Source organism: Dromiciops gliroides, chromosome 2 (assembly GCF_019393635.1).
Source record: "Dromiciops gliroides isolate mDroGli1 chromosome 2, mDroGli1.pri, whole genome shotgun sequence".
NCBI lineage: Eukaryota > Metazoa > Chordata > Mammalia > Microbiotheria > Microbiotheriidae > Dromiciops > Dromiciops gliroides.
This window is the reverse complement of record NC_057862.1, coordinates 143,518,702-143,540,454: the sequence shown is the minus strand read 5'-3', so window position 1 is coordinate 143,540,454 and position 21,753 is coordinate 143,518,702. Positions and strand designations below refer to the sequence as shown.

Genomic DNA, 21,753 nt, shown 5'->3' with positions numbered 1-21,753 from the left:
ATAGATAGATAGATAGATAGATAGGAAGGAAGGAAGGAAAAAAGAAAGAAAGAAAGAAAGAAAGAAAGAAAGAAAGAAAGAAAGAAAGAAAGAAAGAAAGAAAGAAAGAAAGAAAGAAAGAAAGAAAGAAAGAAAGAAAGAAAGAACTTTTGGGAAAAGAGGTTCATTGCCTGGATGCAAGGGACCAGGAAATTTGGGGCACTAATACAAAAATATTGGTGGACTCTAGGAAATTATTGCGTATTTTTGTCTATGGCCTAGAGGAAAGTACAGAAATGATTCTTTAATTAGAGAAGCAGGTTGATCACTTCCCCAAAGGATTCTCAGAAACAAATTCCCCATATGCTCATCAATCAGAGGGGCACATAGCTTAAGGTAAATGACTTGGATTGGAACTTTAAAAAGAGATGTGTTGAGGTTTGACCTAAGACCAAGCTGATTGAAAACAAAGCCCTAACCTGCTTGTTTTCATAATTCTCTGAAAAGTCTAGTGTTATATCAGTATCATACCACATCAAGTGTTGTGGTAAAAAGATTACTGGACTGGAAATCAGGATACCTGGGCTGAGGTTACTCTTTGATTTGCCAAAAAATAGCTTTAACCAAATTATTTAAACTTCCTGGGCTTTAACTTCCTCATCTTTCATAGGATCATAGATTTAGAGTTGGAAAGTGTGATTAGAGATCCTCTAATCTGGCCCCCTCAAAGGAGGAAACCAAGACCCAGAGAGCTAACCCTAAGTTACCTGTTTAGTATGTGGAAGAGCTAGAATTTAAACTCAGGACCTCTTCCTCCAAATTCATCACTTCCTACCATACTATGCTTCCTTCTTTAAAAAGGGGTGTGGGATGGATCTGAGTATGTCTAAGGTTACTGCTGGCTTTACATTTCTATGACTCTCTCATTGCTTTCTTAATGTTTCTTTTCAGACATAATCTCATCCCACCCCACATCAAAGGGATTAGGTGTCCATGGAAGTACTTTAGGCCTTTGTGACAACCTGAGCATAGGTGAGATTCCTGACTCGACCCTTTGCTTTCTCTTTCTCTTTTCTGATTTGATATTTCATGCCCTGCTCCTTCCTTTACTTCTCAACTCTCTTCCCTTTTGGGGAGCCAATATAATGGAAAGAAGCACCCATTCTGGAGCCAAAGGACATACATTCAAGAACCACATGTTTATGTGACTTTGGACAAGTCACAACCTCAGAGAGCCTTTGCTTCTTCATCTTAGAATGAGGTGGTTGGATTAAATGACCTCTGAGATTCTTTCTTCCTTTAGACAATGATTTCTATGATTCTATAAACCTTCTCTGAATGCTCTGTTAAAAAAAAAAAACAACAACTCCAATTCCTTAAAATCCCCATGTTAGGCATCGTAGGCCCTGGTCATATTACATAACCATACACACACACACACACACACACACACACACACACACACATATATATATATATATATATATAGTACCTTGGTTGGATGGTAGATGAGTGGTAGACTTGAAGTCAAGAAGGCCTGAGATTAATTCCTGCTCAGACACATACTAGCTACATGATCCTGGTCAAGTCACTTAACCTTTGTTAGATCCAGGTTCATCATGTCATCAGTAAAATAGGATTGATAACAGATTAATATTTTTTATCATTTATTGTTATTAACATCTCAGGGTGATTGTGAGAATCAAATGAGATAATATTTGTAAAACACTTTTCAAACCTTAAAGAGCTATATAAATGCTAGCTATATTGTTGTTATTATTTATTATTTAGTTATTATTTTTATTTAGTTATTTTTTTCCATGTCTGTGTCTTCTGACTCAAAATATCAGAGTTATCTTGGGTTCTTCCTTCTCTCTTATTCCATATAGCCAATGAGTTTCCAAGTCCTATAGATTAAAAAAATATCTCCCACATCCATACCCTCTTTTCCATTCCCACTAACACCATCCAAGTTCAGGTTCACATCACCTGTTATGGCGCACAGTAGGTGCTTCATAAATGCTTGTTCTCTTCCCCACCCCATATCTGGAATATACTCCTCCCCTGACCTACATCTCTTACAATCCTTAGATTTCTTCAGGCCCAGCTCAATCACCACCTTCTCCACCAAGGCTTGGGTCCGTGAGCTTGTATTTTTTAATGTATATTTTGATTACTAGACCTCAATATAACTGGTTTCCTTTATGCTTTTAAAAATCTTATTCTGTTCTATGCAAAGCTTTTCTTGATCCCACCCCCTTTCCCTGACCTACTGGTACCTTCTTTGCTGGAAAAAAAAAATCTCCTTGTCTTTATTTTGTATTTATCACATGGGTACCTCTTTGCTGTCTAAATCAGAAACTCCTCAAGGGTAAGATTTGTTTCACTTCTGTCTTTGTATCTTCAGTGCCTAACAGTGTCTGGTGCATTGTAGACATTTAATAAATGTTTTTTGTGGGGACAGCTAGGCGGTGCAGTGAATAAAGCACTGGCCCTGGATTCAGGAGGACCTGAGTTCAAATGCGGCCTCAGACACTTGACACTTACTAGCTGTGTGACCCTGGGCAAGTCACTTAGCCCTCATTGCCCAGCCAAAATACACAAACAAACAAATAAATGTTTATTGCTTAATGGATTTCACTTTTTTTTTTTTTACTGAATTGAATCTTCCGAACTATAATGTAAGCTCTTTTAAGGTAGGCACTATGCATTGTACCTCTGTGTATACTCCTGACCAATGGTATTAAGAGATTTCAGAGTGAAGAGAAGACAACAATTGGTCAATATGTTGATTTGGAAAGGCCACAGTCATGTACCTTCCTCCTCTCACTCGAAAGATTTCCTGTAGCTCCAATGTCATCTAAAAACCAAACCAACTGTCTTCATTAAGTGCTGAAAACGCCTCACCACTTGTTATACTTGTTTGTTTGTTTGTTTTTTACCAACAACTCGAACAACACAAGAGCATAGAAAAAGAATAAACTCAGAGGAGCAACTGAGACAGTGTCAGCAGCTAGTTTATGAAATATTATGTCAGGCATTCCTAAATTACACCATGCTCTCCCCCTGCTCTGTTGAGACCTTTCTGTGACCCTGCTATTAGCCATAAAAGTCTGGCCCACACGGCTTTCTTAGTACCAAGCACAACATCATCTGAATTCATTTAGATTTTGCAGTGGTATTAAATTAAAAAGGTTTATGAAACAGAGAAAAAAGATCTGAATTAAACATTTAGGTCATGGTTGTTCACTTAGCTGTGAGATTATGAGTAACAAATTCAATAGAGTACATGACCCCAAAAATCATAATGTAAGTGCTTATTGTATGTGCCACCTATGGTAGAGATAAAGATGCCAAGAGGAAACGGTGGTGACCGAATCCTGCTTTTTCAATCACCTTGGCTTCCCTTCTGAATTATGATGTCTGAATAATCAGTAAAAGCAGATCCATAAAAAGCAATAACCCCCCCACACACACACAATATAGGAAAATTCCTCTATTCCACTGCCACTGGGCTTTGACTATAAGGCAAAATGTCATCATATTAATATATTTTCCACTGGTTTAAGCAAAAAAAAGGGGCTAATAAAATATAACCAAAAAACAGATGTATTTCAGAAATGACATCCATATCAGTTCTCCCCCATCCCTGGCCCAGGCAGTGTTTAACTCTTACTGTTCCAAGGATGAGTGAAATATAATTCACATGCTTAAAAATCAATCTCCCAGATCCTACTGGTAAGGGAGGGCAGAGGTAGCAGTAGCTCAAAATGTTTGAATCACCAAGCTGGGAAGACTAGACTAGGAAGCCTAGCTGAGCTGGGACCAATCTTGATCTTACACCATCATCATTCTTTCTTTGCTTGGGGTAGGGATGCTAGTAGAACCCTAGTCTAGTTGATTGCCTGGGTCTAGTTGATTGCCCTCCCATTGTTGCTCACTCTTTGCTCATCACTAGTAGAAAGGTGAAGCCAAGCTTAAGGGCAGGCCCACAAGGTTATTCTCCCCATTTACCCATCATTCCTCTGTCTTCCCCCTTGAAAGTTACATGTGCAGAGGCTGTGTTGTGCCCTGCATCAAGCGCCAGAGTTATCTCTGCCAAATAGGACAGGAGAAATAGAGCTGCACCTCTGCAGTATTTATCATTATCATCATTGTCGTTCATCGTCATCATTAGCCTGCTAAGTGCAAGGCAATATTGTACAGTTGGGGAATATAAAGTATAAAGCACAATTCCTTCCTGCAATGATTTGTATTCCCCAGGGCTTAGGACAGTACCTGGCATATAGTAAACATTTAATAAATACTTCCTTGCTTGATTTATAATCTAATTAAAGAGATATCTATGTAGTAAAAACTAATAAGCAACATCATATAGTAGAGAAAGCATTCAAAGAAGAACTAAGGGATCTAGGTTCCGATCTTTCACCAACTAGCCATATGACCTTGGGTAAGTCACAACTTTTCTTTGCTTCTAGATGCTCTATACTTTCCTTCTTTGTAAAGTAAAAGGGCATTCAATACACATACACACATAAGTGTGTATATATGAGTACATATGTGTGTGTGTATATACCACACACACATATGCCAATTGATTTCCAGGTCATTTGTTTTGGTACTAAAAAAATAGCTTCCTAATTTGAGAATAGACTCTATGTCATTCCAACATTTAGTCTCTACTTTCTAACCCATCTTTCACATAGCTTCCAAAATAATCTATCCATGACACACCCCTTCTCAAAAATCTTAAGTGACTCCCTAATCCCTTTATAATAATCTACGAATTTTTCCTTTAAGATCTCCTACAGGGGGGAAGCTAGGTGGTACAGTGGATAGAGCATCGGCCCTGGATTCAGAAGGATCTGAGTTCAAATCTGGCCTCAGACACTTACTAGCTGTGTGACCCTGGGCAAGTCACTTAACCCTCATTGCCCCGCCCCCCCAAATCTCCTACAACCTGACTCTAATTTATATTTTCAGTCTTATTTTATATTTCTCCTCTTCATGAACTCTTAAGTTATCAGGCAGCTAAGTAGTTCAGTGGTTAGAGCTAGCGTCAAGAAGACCCAAGGTTCAAATCCATGCTCAGACACAGACCAGCTGTGTAACTCTGAGCAAGTCACTTAACGTTTCTTTGCCTCAGTGTCCCCAAATCTAAAATGGAAATGATAATATCACATACCTCCCTGGGTTCTTGTGAGGATCAAATGAGATAATATTTCTGAAACTAGCTAGCTCGGTGTCTGACACATAGTAGGTACTGTAAAAATGCTCATTCCCTTCCTTACTTCCTCTTTTAAGTTCTAGTCAAACTGAGTTATTCCTTGTTGCCCCCTGGACTGACTTACTAGCTGTCCTCCCACCTCCAAGAATTGATTCTCACTAATCATCCTTTGTGGCTGAAATGCGCTGGCTCACTAAACTATCCCTTTCAGAAACCTTATATTCCTTTAAATTGAAACTCTATTGACAGTCTCTTTTGAAGGCTTACTTGCTTCCCCCCCTTGCCCTACTCCCACTCTCCCCCTCAGCTGCCAGTATTCTCCTCCTCCTCAAATTATCTTCTATTTACTTATTTGTGTTTGTTGTAGGCTCCTTGAGAATCTCTTTGGTTTTGTATGTAGCAATAGGCACATGTCTTGCACATATTCCATACTTAAATTTTAGTTGAATTGAAAAACTGTAGGAATAGAAAAGCTATCTTTATAGCAGTTTGATATGGCATTTGGACTGAGTACACTAGAGTGGCATGATGGATCAACTCCAGTGTCAGTGTCTGCACTGAGCTAATCTGTTATAATAGCTTACACCTGCATTGTGTTGTAAAGCTAATTTTTCTTTATAGCAATAGCTGGATAACCTTAAAGAAAACCACTCCCTTGGGAGTGGGGTAGATATTAGAAGTATTTTTGTTCCCATTTTACAGATGAGGCAACTGAGGTTCAGAGAAGTGACTTACCCAAGGTCACAGGGAGTAAGTGGTAGGGCCAATGCTTAAATTAGAATTTTCTGCCTTTAATTCCCTTTCTACTATACCATGTAGCTTCTATCACATAGCAGGACTATCAGTTTGTTCTGTAAATTAAGTGGTGTTGTTAAGACAGTCAACCTTTCATAAAGAGCTCTGAAATTCCTGGGGAATGGGCGGTTCAAACATGCTCTGCTTTCTTTGTTTCTTTCTTTGTTTTCTTCCTTCCTTCCTTCCTTCCTTTTTTAACTGTTTCATGTGGAATTGGTCCTCATCATAGCTCAAGAGATTCATGAGTTTCATTTTGGACAAAGTGTTTACTAAAAACATTCCACCACCCATGTGACAGCTTCAAGATTGCTCACAGGGTTGCTACCCACCCCCATCCACTGCTGCTCAGGCTTTTTTTTTTTTTTTCAGATGAAAGCATCAGTGTCTGTGATCTTTCCAGAACTATGTGAGAGGCATCACTGGACAGAGTATTAGATTTGAAATCAGAGGATCCAGGTCCTTTGTCATTTACTCTGCACACAATCCTGAGCCTCTCTGGACTTCAGTTTTCTCAGCTGTAAATTTAGGGAGTTGGATGATCCTTGAGATCCTGTTACAGCCCTATGATCCTATAGTAACCAGCTGTTATCAACAAGACAAGCCTTTGTTGTGACCTGTATGATAACATAAGGGTGGGTATGGTATCTCAACGTTTACAATGAATGCAACCATAGTGTGATTTTGTTTGTATGATTGTGTTGGCCACAAACGGTTTAGGGGCATTTACTTCAGTTTCCTGAATCTTCTCAGACAGCTGTCTTCTTATCTGAAAGATGTTTCCCCAGGAATAGCATGGGTGCTAATAGCCAGATATCATCTTCCAGGGCAACCAGGCATTGAGGCACCCTTCCCCCCGTTTTTGTTGTTGTTTTACTTATAACTTTTTATGTCTGTTTCATAAAAAGATAATGTGGTTAGATGTAAGCTATGCATTGTCAGAGGTATCATGTATGCCTGGGGTTACCCACAACATCACGTGGGTAGCATCCTTCTACAGCCCCTCGCTCGATCTTATCTTTTGATGCAGAATCTTACCATAGAGGGTTCAGCTCCTTCTAGCTTGGCTTTTTGCCTGTCTCTGGGTATGCATGTGTGTTTGCATGTGACAGCTATTTGTAAAATGGTACTTTTTATTGTTCAGCTAAAATGGAAGCTAACACCTCCCTTCCTTCTTTGCAGAGGCAAGGACTATGGGTGTGGAACATTACCTATGTTGGTAGATTTTGTTGATGCACTGGCTCATTTTGGTGAACTGCATCCCTCTGCCCCCCCACACACACACATACTCTCTCTCTCTTTTATTCTTTGTTATAAGAGATGGCTCACCCTGTAGGAAAGGGGCAAGGTGCTGTTCTGGGTCCTCTTTTCTTCTCCCTCTAGACTATTTCAATCAGTGATCTCATCAGCTCCCGTGCTTTCAATGAATATGTCTGTTCAGATGCGTCTCAGATCTACCTGTCCAGCCCTAACCTCTCTCTTGACCTCTGGTCTCACATCTCCAACTTCCTATTTGACAGTTCTAACTGGATGACCTCTTAAATTCAACGTGTCCAAAACTAAACTTATGTATCTTTCCCTACAAATGCTACCCTCTTCCTAGTATACCTAGTTCTGTTGAGGTTACTTACCACCATTCCCCCCTCCCCCAGACTCCCAACAGAGGTGTCTTCCTCAACTTCATACTCTCTCACACCCAGTGACCCAGTCTAATCAGTTGTCAAATAACCATCATTTCTATTATTGTAAAATCTCTCATGCGTATCCCCATCTGTCTTCTGCAAATTGCTGTCCCACCCTGCTACAGGCTCTCATTGCTTGACACCTGGACTACTGCAGTAGCCTGTTGGCTTGTCTCCCTCACATGGATCTTCTTATCTTCCAATGCATCCTTCTCTCAGGTGTCTAATTGGTCTTTCTAAAAGGTATCACCACCAACCCCTCCCCATTTAATAAACTCTGTTGGTCTTTTACTTCTAGGCCCAAATATACAATATTCTCAGCTTTTAAAGCTCTTCATAACCTGGCCCCTTCCTACCTTTCTTACCTACCTCCACCTACTCTTTGATCCAATGACTCTGGTCTTCTTGTTGTTGCTTGAATGACATCCCAGTGCCCACCTCCAAAGATTTTTGCTGGCTCTTCCCCATGCCTAGAATTCTCTTATTCATCTCTGCTTCTTGGATTCCCAAGGTTCCTTCCAATTCTCCCCTTTTGTAAGAAGCATTTTTTCAGTCCTTCTTAATCTTAGCACCTTTGCTCAGAGACTACCCGTGATTTATTTTGTGTATATCGTGTTTGTGGATAGTCATGCTCCCCAGTAGTAGACTGTGAGTTCATTGAGAGCAGGGACTGGTTTTTTACTTTCTTAGTATCGCTAACACTTAAAACTGTCCCTGGCACATAGGAGGCACTTAATAAATGTCCAAAACTAAACTTATCTTTCTCACTTAATAAATGATTATTGACTGATTGTAAAAACTACAGATAGAAAAAATAAAACAAAAAAAACTATAGATAGAAATAAAAATTTCAAAATTAAGAAAAAGCTTACAGTAATAATAACAGCTAACATTTATTAAGATCTTCAGGATTCCAAAAACACTTTAAATACATTGTCATTTCTTTCCTCACAATAACCCATGAGGTATGTATGTCAATTATCATTAATACCATTTTACATATACAGAAACTGAGGCCCAGTGTCGATGACTTGCCCAAGAACATAAAGCTGAGAAATAGCAGTGCCAAAAAATCCCACTGAACATTACATCATGCTGTGCTGCCTTTTAAACAACACTTTCAGGGAATTCTGACTTAAGAAGAACTAACGTTTGTTGATTTTCCAGCTTTGGATCTTGGATGAGGTTTTCATGAAGCAGGGGGATCACCGTCCATTTGAATTCCAGGACTGGATCTGTATTTGAGAGTTTAATTTTAGCATTTGTGTAGTGGAGCTGATAGGGCATTGGACTTGGGTGTCAGAAAGACTTAGGTTCAAATGTAATTGTGGGGCCCTGGTTAAATCACTTTAACCCTCTTTGCCTCAGTGTCTTCATCTATTAAAATAAATAAATAAATAAATAAACAAACAAACAAATGAATGAATGAATGAACAAATAAATAAACACAAGTGTCAATTTGGATTCAAAGGATTCTGAGATCCCTTCCATGTCTGAATCTGTGGCCCTGTGATCCCATGATTCCTTTGGGTACTTTGTAAACTAGAGACCCAAGCAGAATAAGGAGAGGTGGAGGGGACGGGAATTCTAGTAAGCCAAACACAGGGTGTTCCATTCCACAAGAGCTGCCAAAGCGTTGTCTGAGTGTCTATTCCAGGCCTGGCACTGACTCAGCATGTGGCTTTAGCAAGTCATTTAACCCTTTAAGCACCTGGCTTGCCTTGCACACAGTCAAAGTGAAAGTTAAGTGAGGCTTATAAAATAAGACGAAATGGGTCCTTCCCCATCAATAAATCTAATAAGAATCATTATTGATTTGGTTTTTTGTAGTTAGTGCAGCACGGAATAATGTCCGAATACTGAATCAGAGGTTGTATTCCAAATAAAGTGTTGTGTAACTGTGGAATAGTCCATTTGCCTCTCTAGGCCTCAGTTTCCTTTTATGTTAAAAGGAAGTAGCCTAATTAGCTGACCTCCAGGGTCTGTCCCAGTTCTTTGTTACCTGCAAATATAGCCAGATGTGTGATTGTGAAAGAGGATTGTTTTTTGGTTTTTTGGTTTTTTTCGCCTTCCTTTTCTGGACAGTGGCTTTCTTCTCTGTGAAAGGAAGTTGTTGGACCCAGCTGACCTTAAGGTCCCCGCTCTACCACATCACCTGGAGCTGCCCTCCGAACCTGTTTAAAGTCAGTGTGGCCTTTGAACAGCTTCTCACTACGAATCACAATTGCTTCACAGGGTGAAGGTGGTTGTTTTTCTGTCTTTGTTAATGAAAAATAATGTCATAGTGGGTGACCTTGTAAGAATGCCCCTTTGGCAGCTGCGAGCAAGGCAAAGAGATGAGTGAGAAATTCAGGACTTTTGCAAAGACATCCTTGGGTATTGGAGGGACTAGTCATCCATGGCCTAGTCTTTGGACGGACCCAGTAATGCTGACACATGGAGGTGGCTGCCAGGTCCTGTTAAAATGGACACAATATCTTTACACCGAGGCAGCCTATGGTGTTCTCAATATCTCTAAGGCAAAGTAGTTTATCCGTCATTCATTCAAAGAAAGCTAGTGAGATTGCCCATCCCCCACTTTCTCTTTTTTCTTTTTAAAAAAAAGAATTTGGGGGGCAGCTAGGTGGTGCAGTGGATAAGTACTGGTCCTGGATTCAGGAGGACCTGAGTTCAAATCTGGCCTCAGACACTTGACATTAGCTGTGTGACCCTGGGCAAGTCACTTAACCCTCATTGCCCGGCAAAAAAAAAAAAAAAAAAAAAGAATTTTGGAGCAGCTAGGTGGCCCAGTGGGTAAAGCACTGGCCCTAGATTCAGGAGTACCTGAGTTCAAATCCGGCCTCAGACACTTGATACTTACTAGCTGTGTGACCCTGGGCAAGTCACTTGACCCCCATTGCCCCACCTCCCCCCCAAAAAAGAATTTTATCATTTTCCCTAAATAATAAGCATTTATTTTCTCTCCCTCTAACCCCCCAATAATTAAACAACCAAAAGGGGGTAGCAAATTCTAATAAGAAATATGTATAGTCAAATTCCTTCATTGTCCATGAACAAAAATGTCTGTTTCATTATATATTTTTAGTCCATCACCTCTCTCTCTTTCTCTTGCTTGATAGGAAGTTTCATCTTTGATCTTCGAGAATTATGCCTACCTCTCCTATTCTACATAGACACATACATTCTCCGTCTGTTTCTCTACAATTCCATGTTTTCCTTTTCTTTCGTCTACTTCCATGCACATACTTCCAGAGCCCCTTCTTTTTGCCTTGTGTCCCTCACAATTCAGACTTTGGTGTCCAGGATCTTAAGGTTCAACAATAACGATGCTGAACATTATTTAGGTTTACAAAGTGTCTTAACCAGGTCCTTGGTTTTCTGATCTGAATTCTCCAGTAATGCAGTTAAATCTTGTTTGCCGTCAAAAAGAATGTTTTCCTTTCATAGAAACAAAGACCAGGGATCACTGTCACTTCATCTTCATCGTCTCTCATTTCTGGTGAATGCTAAGTTGGGGAGGCCAAACAACACCCAGTTTTTACATTAGTGTTTTCTTCCATTCAAAAACTTGTCTTGTTTTTATATCTTAGTAAGCAGTGCTCCAGGAACTGTCTGGCACCAGGTTTATATGACTGAAGGTCCAAGAATAGAAATGGGGTCCGTAGGCTTGAGAAGCACATGGAAGTAGAGGCCTGAGGAAGACATTTCTGTGCATCACAGTGGGAAAGGAATAAATCTGGCCTGGAATCTCCATGGCTCTTTTTCTTCCATAAGATGATTACTCTTCTCTGGATGTAGAAAGTGAAGCAGAGTAGATAGGTGGGGAGAGCATTTCAGGTAGGGAGAACTGAAGCAGGATAAGAAGGTTTGGGGAATAATGAGCATTCCAACAGGCATAAGCAGAGGGCTCAAGCAAAGGAAAGCAGTGAGAGACAAAGGAGACGATGGAAGATAAGTCCCTGGGAGGCGGGGTACATGGTTACTAACTTAATAGAGTATGAAGTGACATTGCAGATGGAAGGAGACAAGGGAAAGAAGAAAATTAGTAACAACTTCAGCTTTTAAACCTGAATGACCAAGAGAAGTGTGTCACAATAGCAGACATGGAGATGCCAGGACTGTTCTTAACAGAAGCAAATTTGGGGAGGAGAGAAAAATGCCAATCTCATCTCCTGGCTATCATATTCCATCTTAGAGTTTTCATAGCTGCTCTCTGCTTAAGAATGATTACAATGTCATCGAAAGAAAAGAAGATGTATGTGGTTAGAGGGAGAAGAGCAACACCAGCAAAAAGAAGGAAATAAGTTCTGTAAATATCTAACCCAAGTGGCAAGAATGTATCACTTCTACTATTCTACTCCCTTTCTCAGTATTCATAGGTTCATAGATTTAGGCCAAGGAGTCCAAACCCATCACTTTGCAGATGGAGATACTAAGGCAAAAGGACTGATTTGCCCAGGGTCCTACAGCTAGTAAGTATATGAGGTAACATTTGCACCCAGGTCTTCCTGATTTCACACCCAGTGTCCTTCTTACTATAGCATATTTTATCTCAAACAGTTGCTTCTAGAGATGATAGAAAAACCCAGCCTCTGTTTTCCTTCCTGTTATTTAATAGTAGAAACCTCTACATTTCTCAATATTCATTGCTACTTGCCATGTATTTTTTTTTTTTTTGAAAAACCAATTCCTGCTTCTTCCAACCCCAGAACAAACAAATCAAACAAACAAAAACATGCATTCGGCTCATGGATGATCCCTGGTTGGAGCTCAATGGTGACAAAAGAAGTGTGTCCTACCCCTACCACTTGGTGGTACCTGAGGAAAGGCTGTCTGACCTATGATTTCCCCCCTTTTTTTTTTCTTTTCACTGCTGCTGAGTTAGTTTCTCCTTGGGTTCTTCATTCGGTGTTTCAGAGCTGAAAGTGCTGTAGGAAGCCATTTTGTAACACCTACATACTCCCATGAATCACCCATATATATATATATATATATATATATATATATATATATATATATATATATATATATATATATATATATATATATATATATATATATATATATATATGTACACACACACACATACACACACACACACACAAGTTAAGAGGCTACCTCTGGATGCTTGGAGTTTCAGAGAAGAAGGAACCGTGGGCAAATTATGCTTTCTTAAAACACGATCAGTGTTGGGTGGCCTGGGTGGGGAAACAAGAAAAAAGTGTTTTTCCCCTCTGTGATCTCCACAGAAAAATGCCAGTAATGGGCACTTGAAATTTGCTAAGTGCCTTGTATTTTTTGCTTTCAATGTTCGAGTTGCTCTGGTTTCCGTAAGTTGTTGTTGTCGAGGAAGGGGGTTGGTTGTGTTATCTTTTCTCTTGTGTGGTATGAGGGAGCAGAGATCACTATCTCTATGCTTTCGGAGTTGTTCTGTAGGGCAATAGCTTTCGAAAAACCATCCACTAGGCATAAGTTGCTTGGGTTTAGTATTCAGTCACCACATTACCTTTGTCATATTACCATTTCACCAAAGCCTTATCACAGAATCATAGGTTTAGAGCTGGAAGGGTTCTTGAAGCCAGTGAGTCTACACAACCACCCCCTCCCATTTTACAGATGAAGGAACAGAGAGACACAGAAAGTTAAGTGACTTTTTCAGGGTCATACAACCAGTAAGGATCTGAAGTGAGATTTGAACTCAGTCTTCCTGATTCTAGGGGCAGCTAGGTGGCATAGTGGATAAAGCGCTGGGCCTGGAGTCTGGAGGACCTGAGTTCAAATCTGTCTTCAGATACTTACTAGCTGTGTGATCCTAGGCAACCCTGTTGGCCTCAATGTCCTCATCTGTAAAATGAGCTGGAGAAGCAAATGGCAAACCACTCCAGTATCTTTGCCAAGAAAACCCCAAATGGAGGCAGAAAGAGTTGGACATAAATGAAATAACGCAACAGTAACTTCCTGAATCTAGGTCCAGCACCCTCTCCATTACACCTTCCTTTCTTTCCAACTTTGGGAGCGCATGACCTCAGCTCCATCATCCACTCAAGTAGGATAGGAACTGAAATATAATTAAACCTTGAGCAGTAAGGAACAAAGACATCTTTTTTTTTCCTTCTCATACCTCCCATCTTCTTCAGTAGGAATGGCTTACCTTATTCAACTATCTCTCTCTGACTCCCACCAACTCCCAAATCATAGTACCATTGTAGAAACTCTGAGATAGAAGCAAACTTGGTGAAAAAGAACTTAACCTGATACCACTTGATGGCACAGGTGGGACTAGAACCCAAAGTCTCCTGATAATCATCATCATAGTATTTTTATAGCACATTATGGTTTGCAAAGTATTTTACAACTATTCTCATTGATTCTAACAAAAATCCTAGGGAGTAGGTGCTTTTATTATCTCCATTTTCCAGATGATGAAACTGAGGTCACCTAGCTAGTGTCTCAGTCAGGATTTAAACTCGGGTATTCTTAACTCCAGGTCTATCCACTTCTTTTCCTAGCTCTGATAGTTCAGTACCCTTCCCACTGATCATCCCTTTAGCCTCAGCTTCTCTAGGGGTCAATTTGTTCTTTATCTGTGCTTTATCCATATTGCTATGAAAACCAGAACTGTTTCCATCTTCCTCTGCGGACTTCCACCAGTGTGGCAGAAGTTGAGATCCCATCATCCTCACAGGGTAGGTAGGAGCCTCTTGAGATGAGAATAAAGCAAGAAGTAAAAAGTTCACTTCCTAGAGAAAGCATAGGCCCATTAATACCAAAGGCATTACAAAGGATAAATAGGGCCAATGTAGGAGATGTCTTTATAATCCTTGTGGGTGGGAGTAATCTGCAAGTATGAAAGTGATTGCATTAGTTAATCAAACCTTTATCAAGCACCTATTATGTGTGATATGAGGAGAAATAAAAGAAATAATCCCTGCCTTCAAATAAGTCATACGGAGATATTGGGGTGGAGGGAATGAGTACAACCAACACATACATACAAAAGTATATATAGTATAAGCACACATAAAATATATACAGCCTAAAATACAAGACAGTTGGTTGGGGTAGAGAAGCTCCAGGAACAGGGACTCAGGATGGGTCTAATATAGGAGGTGACTTGAAAAAAAATTAGGGTTTCCAATAAGCTGAGATGAGGAGGGAGTGCTTTCTGGGAAGAGGGCACAGCCTATGCAAAGACATGGAGGCAGAATAATATAAGGGTAGTAGAGAATTTGAAGGTTAGGGACAATCCTAACAAATTCACACAGGGACATCCGTGAGTGATTTTCCCCTTACCTTATCTACATCCCATAACAAAGTATCTTTATCTGTATCCCATGGGAAAAGGCAGTATGGCGGAAATCAAGAGCCCTGGTTTTGAATGCTAGGTGACCGTGGACAAGTTATATTACCTCTTGGAGGCTTAGTTCCATATCTATAAAAGAGGTAATACTATATGACAACAGCATCTAAGGTAGAAAATATGTAATCTAAAATGAATAGTATTCGTATTTCCTCCCTCTCAGGACTATCTATAGGGGAAACGCTCTTGTAAACCTTTGTAAAAATGCATGAGTCATTTTTATTATTCTAGTCAGGCCATCATCCTAACACTCACCACAGGTTAACAGATTCTTCATCCATATGTTTCACAGTGGATTCAGACAAGAAGACTTTGCATTTGATTCAGTTGGGATATGTCTGGTAAATTGAATGTTCTGGCCACATCGACCAGTTCTGACTTGTGCAAGTCCACTTATGATGGTCATGATGGATAATCTTTGGTGTTTTATTTATCTTCTTTTCTTTTTTAATTAAAATTTTATTGGTATCTTTTGTTTTTGCATCACCTTCTTTTCTCAATATATCCTTGCCCCTTCCTTTGTCTTTTAAAATTGGCTTAGTCAAACAGCTATTTAATGAGCGCCTGAGCAAAGCATTGTGACAAATACACAGAAAAGGCACCATGCTTGCTCCAAAGGGAGTCATAACCTGCTTTATCCAGTATATCTGGCCAAACCAACAGTCCATCCTGCTACCTTGCGAGGGGTAATGAGGGAGAGAACTGTACCAAGCAGATATGAAGCCAAGATGATTGAGTGGAAGACAGAAAGCTCTCCTGATGGGAAAGGGTCATGTGCCTGACTGGATTGAGTTACAGCCAGAAAACCATTGACCATTTTCTGGTGTGTTTCTAGTTTAAAATAGAATTCTTGGGAATTGTTTGTTATTGCAGAAAACTAAAAAGGAAGAATGTGTGGATTTAAAAAAAACAAGTTTTGGGGGGCTTAAGCCTGGCCTCATTCTCTTTTGTACCTGTCAAGCATGAAGTTGATGTGCTAGGGTTGGCATGATTGACTTGTAGAGGTCGATCATACTTTCTCTTTTTTCCCTCCTCCATCTCTCCTTGCCTCCCTCCCTTCTTTCCTTCCACTCTTTCTCTCTTTGCTTCTCTATCTTTCCCCTTCTTGTCTCCTCTTTTTACTTCCTTTCTTCCTTCTTTGTGCTTTTCTCTTTTCCCATCTTTCTTTCTTTATCTGTCTTTGCCCTGTTCCTTCCCTCCCTATCTCCCTTCTCTCTCTTCTTGTTTCCTCCTTCCCTCCTTCCCTTGCTGCCTTCTTTCTTTCTCCTTCCCTTGCTCCCTCCTTCCCCTTCTTCTTACTTTTTTCCTTCCTTCCTTCCTCCCTGCCTGTCTCCTTTTTCCTTCCACTATTTCTCTTTTCTTCTCTCTTTCCCTTTATTTCCTTTTTCTTCCTTCTTTTTTCCTTTTTTTCCTCTTTTGTTTCTCCTTTCTTTATCTCTTTTCCCCATTCTTCCCTCCCTATTTCCATTTTCTCCTTTCTTCCTTCTTTCCTCTCTCCTTCCTTCCCACATTGCCTTCTTCCTTCCTTCTGTCCTCTCTTTCCTTCCTCTGTGTATCCCTTCCTCCCTAGTTTTCTTCCTTGCCTAGAAAAGAAGTTTCCCTTTGGGGGAAACTGGCTGTACAACAGCAGACATTTAATGTCAGTTATGCAGTTGCACTGAGACACGATGGCAGAGGTAGGCTGCATACATGTCTGTAGCCACTGTCTGATGCAAGTCAGCACTGCTGGGTGATCTGCTGTCACTCTGCTTAGACAGCATGCACAAGTTCGGCCCCACAGAGGGCAAAGAGGCCATCTCTGTGCAATGCCAAGTCTCCAGAGAGAAACTGCAAAATTCTCTCATCTAGATGCTCAGTCTTCCTGGTGCCAGACATCTGGATGTTCAGAAGCAGCTGGAAGATTGGCTGAATTCTTCCGTTTTCCCCCAGACATTTGGCTTGAGCCAGTCATAGCGAGAATAAAAACACAAGCCCATGCCTTCAGTGAGCTAACTAACCAGAAGGTAGTTCTAGGAGCCCAGACTACCAGCTACTGAGGACACAGGGCAAAGCAAAGAACCCAAGAAAGTGAGTCAGGGCCTAGAGTCCAAGAACCAGCTTAGTCACAAGCCAATGATCAGGGCAGAGCTGGAGCAAGGTGAGCAGCCTGGGATGGGCCTGGGAGGCACATGCAAGTCTGGAACCAGAATAAGACCAGGAATCCAATGGTCAGGCAAGACTCCTCCATATAGTCAAGAGTCTTAGAACGTGGGTTTTTTGTGTGTGTTGTGAACCCCTTTAGCTATGCAGTCAATTCTATGGACCCCTTCTTTTTAAAGAAATCCATCACTGAATATCTTTTTTTAAAAAAATTATAATTTAATAACTTTTAAAGAAATCCACATGTGAATATCTTTGTAAAGAAATTCTTAATTGAAGGAAATGCTAAATTTCAATTAGAGTTAGTGAAAATAAAGCTGCATTTTTTCACATCCAGATTCACAGCTCCCATTAAATTGATCCCCTGTTCCCCTAACAGGAAGACGACCTTGGGGTCAGTGGACCTCAGGTTAAAAACCCCTTTCCTAGAATCCTAGGAGCCAATCTAAGCAGCAGATACTAGAAGCCCAGGCAGAGGGTTTGAGGAAACAGGGCATCAGGGATCCAGGTAAGTACAATCCAAAGCTCTTGCAGGGTAAGTAGTTAGGGAACAGGGAACCTTTAGGAGTTAAAAGGACAGGGCAGCAGCCAGGAGGAAAACAGTAGGCTGTCTCTGAATAACACTGAGACTACATCCCAGAAGCTTTGGGGCATCGATGCCATTCAACAAAGCTTTATGAAACTGGAAGGCACTGTGGGTAAAAGGGTGAAAAACAAAGGACTTCCCCCAGCCAGTCTTCGGTGGAACTGGTCTAGGCCTCAAACATGAAAATAGACAATTGGTAGTCCATAACAGTGGTGGGAAATACAGGGACAAGAAATCAGCCTTAGCTGCCGATGAGCAAATCCTGACACCAGTGAATGTTCTTTTGTATTTAAGCTGTTTGGGGGGAGACTGTCCTCAGAAGTATTAAAGGCTTGGCTTTAATTCAAAGCATTTTTCTTAATTGAGAGGTGTAAGCATGGGATTAGGCTCAGAATCAGGATGGGCCTGCTCCTGTGGGTAAGAAAGATAGGAGCCTGTGTGTGTAAAGTATGCAGAATGACTTATGCACAGTGCCCGACCATAGATGCTGTGACTCCACATCAGAAATGGAGTACCCTCTCAAGAATGAGAAGCTTGCCCCTCCAGAGGGGCCAGGGACTGGATCCCAGAGCTCATCTGAGCTGTGAGAATATACAGTCTTTTATTCTTCTTCTTGCTGCTTTTGTGGCTACAGATCCTGAAGCTCAGAATGAGAGTTGTGGCTCTTTAGCCAGCTTCCTGTCATCTCTGGACCCAGTGAGTGGGTGGCAGCGAGACATCTTTTCCATAGACTACATTTTAGTCACTTAGGGTAAAGCAGTGCAGGTCAGATACGATTACAGTAATCTCCCTGTAACAACAACAACAACTCACACCAAAAAAAAAGAATGACCAAGACCTAGAATATCCAGTCTACAAAGTTGTTTTTTGAGCAACTAACCTTTCCACTCGACATATTCCGACAGTTATTACAGTTGTTTGTGAATGTATCTTATTAGATAAGAGATAATTGTCTTCTTGTGATTAAATAATATGCTTCTTGAGGGCAGGGACAGTATTGTTTTTCCATATTGCTTAGCATAGTGCTTCATACAATGTCTTAATAAGGTTCATCTTAAGCAGATGTTTAATAATCGTTGGTTATACGGAACTCAATTGAACCCTCCACCACCACCCCCAACCAGTTTTACACATAAAGAAACTAGGGCACAGTTGTTGAAGCCTTGGTTCATGGTCCACTTATTAAACAATACAACAAAATCCTAAATACAGCAAAGGAATCTAGATTTGTCCTTTAAAGTTTATTTTAGGAATAAGAACTAGACCTTTGATTTCAGTGGCATAAAGAACCTCCAAATGAGGAACAACCCTCCACTAATGCAGGTAGCATCCTTCTTTTTTTTTAACTTTTTAATTTATTTTATTTATAGTTTTCGATTCCAATCTCTATCCCTCCTTCCCTCCCTTCACACCCCCCTCCCCAAGGTGGAAAACAATCTGATATGAGTCATACATGTATGATCAAGGTAGCATCTTTCTGCTACTTATAGTCTTAGTGAATTGCCAAGAGTGCTGGAAGGTTAAGTGACTTGTCCAAGATCTCATCTCCAGTAGGTGTTAGAGGTAGAACCTGAACTCGGGTCTTCCTGTCTCCAAAGTCAAGACTTTCTACTTAGCCACAGTGCCTGTTATTATAACAGGATGTCATTTTGGTTTCTTTCAGATCAGTAGGGTAACAAAACATAAAAGGACCATGATTTATTCAGTATTATCATATGGCTTGAAAGAACAAATGCTCCTCCTCTGTAACTAGTTTATATATGAGGAATAGTTTGGTCACCTGGCGGGTTCCAGTTTAATATACAGGAAGCATTTCAAGATCCCCAGATAACAAGAACTGAATATATTTAAAGCATTTTATTATCTGAACTTTTTAAAGCACTTCACTTTGGGGATAGCGGATGAGATTTTAAATCTCAAAAGAAAGAACTATCTGGTGAAATTTCTGACATTTCTTGCCTCTGGTTGAAACTGTACCAATGAACAAAGGCAGCAAAAATACAGAAGGATGAGAGAGAAAATCACAGTCAAATTCAAGTTTCAAATAGAAAGTGGGATGGGTTGGCAATAGAATTACCTACTTTAGGGGCAGCTAGGTGGCACAGTGGATAAAGCACTGGCCCTGGATTCAGGAGTTCCTGAGTTCAAATCTGGCCTCAGACACTTAACACTTACTAGCTGTGTGACCCTGGGCAAGTCACTTAACCCCAATTGCCTCACTAAAAAAAAAAAAAAAGAATTACCTACTTTATTTGCCCCAATTCATAATCCCAACTGAATCACTTTCTCTGTTCTCAAAAGTATGTGACATGGATTCTGGCTCTGTCCATACCATGGTAAATTTCAGAATGAAGAGTGGGAATCAGTCTTCCAGATGTTTCTAGCTATCCAGATATTTGACTTCCTACTAACAAAACATCTTAAGATTGAATTTTTCACTCTTTTTTCAGGTGTGTGGCATTATATCAAAACAGTGCTTGAGAATAAAGGCATAAAAGCTAATTAGTTTCTTGGTGGCCTCTGCCACATTCTGTGGTTTTCAAGGGAAATGAGGAATGATAAAAGAATCCTCCTTCATTTGGCTTTATAGAGTAACAAGTCCTACTACTATTAATCTTATTCCAGGCATGGTCAATGAGGAAGAGGCAATAAGCTGGCACAATAGATGCCCTCTAACATATGTGTAACACATGTGGTCCATGAAACACCATCTCTAAACCCCAAACAGGATCCTTTCATAAGGAAGGAAAGTAGCTTGGTATTTTTTTGACTCTTGGTCTATTTTGTATTAAACCTATTGTAGCTGCTATAGAGGCTGTAACTACACATGAATACAGGGGAGGAATTAAAAGTGTTTGCTGTCCATTGATGGATGGATGGATGGATGGATGGATGGATGGATGGATGGATGGATAGATGAAGGGGTGGACAGACAGAGAGACAGAGATTTCATGCAACCATATTTATAACAGCCTCCCCAGTGGATGTACTTATCTTTTTTTCCCCCTTTTTAAAATTTAAATAGCATCTTTCACTTTGGAAGTACGTAGGAGCATGTCTTTTCTTCTTTCTTGTGTCTTGTCCTTTTGAAGTATTGTAGGTGAAGGGGAGAAAATGCAGAAAAAGCCAAGGATGATATGAAAAATAATAGGCCAAGATGAGCTCTTTGTCCTGATCTGACCTTCTGTTGACTTCCAAATGAAAGATGGTGAAAAGGAATTCCTTTTTGAAAATCAATCAACAAACATTTAAGCAGCAGGCAAAACCAGCTCCTATCCTCAAGAAGCTTACATTCAAAAAATTCATAATTGGTATATACAAGATATGTAGAATGTATCAGTATAGAAACCTTAGAGGAGAAAATTCTAGGAGGTGGAAAGGCCAGGAGAGGCCTGTAAAAGAAGGTGGCATTTGAGTTTAGCTTTGTTTCAGGTTCTATCACATCTCTCTAGACTACAAGAAGGTACCATTCACACAGGACACATGTCTACAACCAAGTGAAAAGGAAAAAAATAAGTTTCTGCTTGTTTGTTCTAAATCACATCAATGAACAGAAACAGCTGGGGGTGTTGAATTCAACCTATTTTTAAAAATTGAATCTAATCAAACTGGTTAGAGTATTTATGTAAACATAGCCAAAGTTTGCTCACAAGACATGAGTAAGAATGAATTTATTCCTTAATCTTTAATTTTTTCCCTTGGCTTATACCTCTGACTAAAAATATTGTATCCTCTTTATAGTAGAAAAGATAAGTGGATGGGAAAAACTGTAGGGATTTAACCTTGTCCTGAATACCACAGGATTTGTGTTCTCTTGGACAATAAGGAAGAAAATACCGGTAGGGCTGTTTGCTTTTAAAAATCAGGATTAAATTCTTCATCACAATGTCAATTTTTGGTAGTGAAAATTACAGAGAATTAATCACACTTTTGGAAATAAATAGACCCAGAAGGGTCAGAATGGTGTCATTCAGGTTGTATCTACACA

At 40.1% G+C, this 21,753-nt stretch overlaps 1 protein-coding gene across 3 annotated transcripts in view; it reads left to right on the top strand.

The window, feature by feature from the left end:
- The window catches only part of RORA (RAR related orphan receptor A), an 890,206-nt gene that overhangs the window by 441,031 nt on the left and 427,422 nt on the right, over window positions 1-21,753 (top strand). Inside the window, exon 1 of one of the 3 annotated variants that reach the window (XM_043989399.1) lies at window positions 993-1,011. The exons of the other annotated variants lie outside the window; for them this stretch is intronic. The gene's annotated coding sequence lies outside the window, so the exon portion shown is untranslated. Of the gene's footprint in view, window positions 1-992; window positions 1,012-21,753 lie in introns of those variants that run through there. 3 annotated transcript variants of the gene reach the window in all.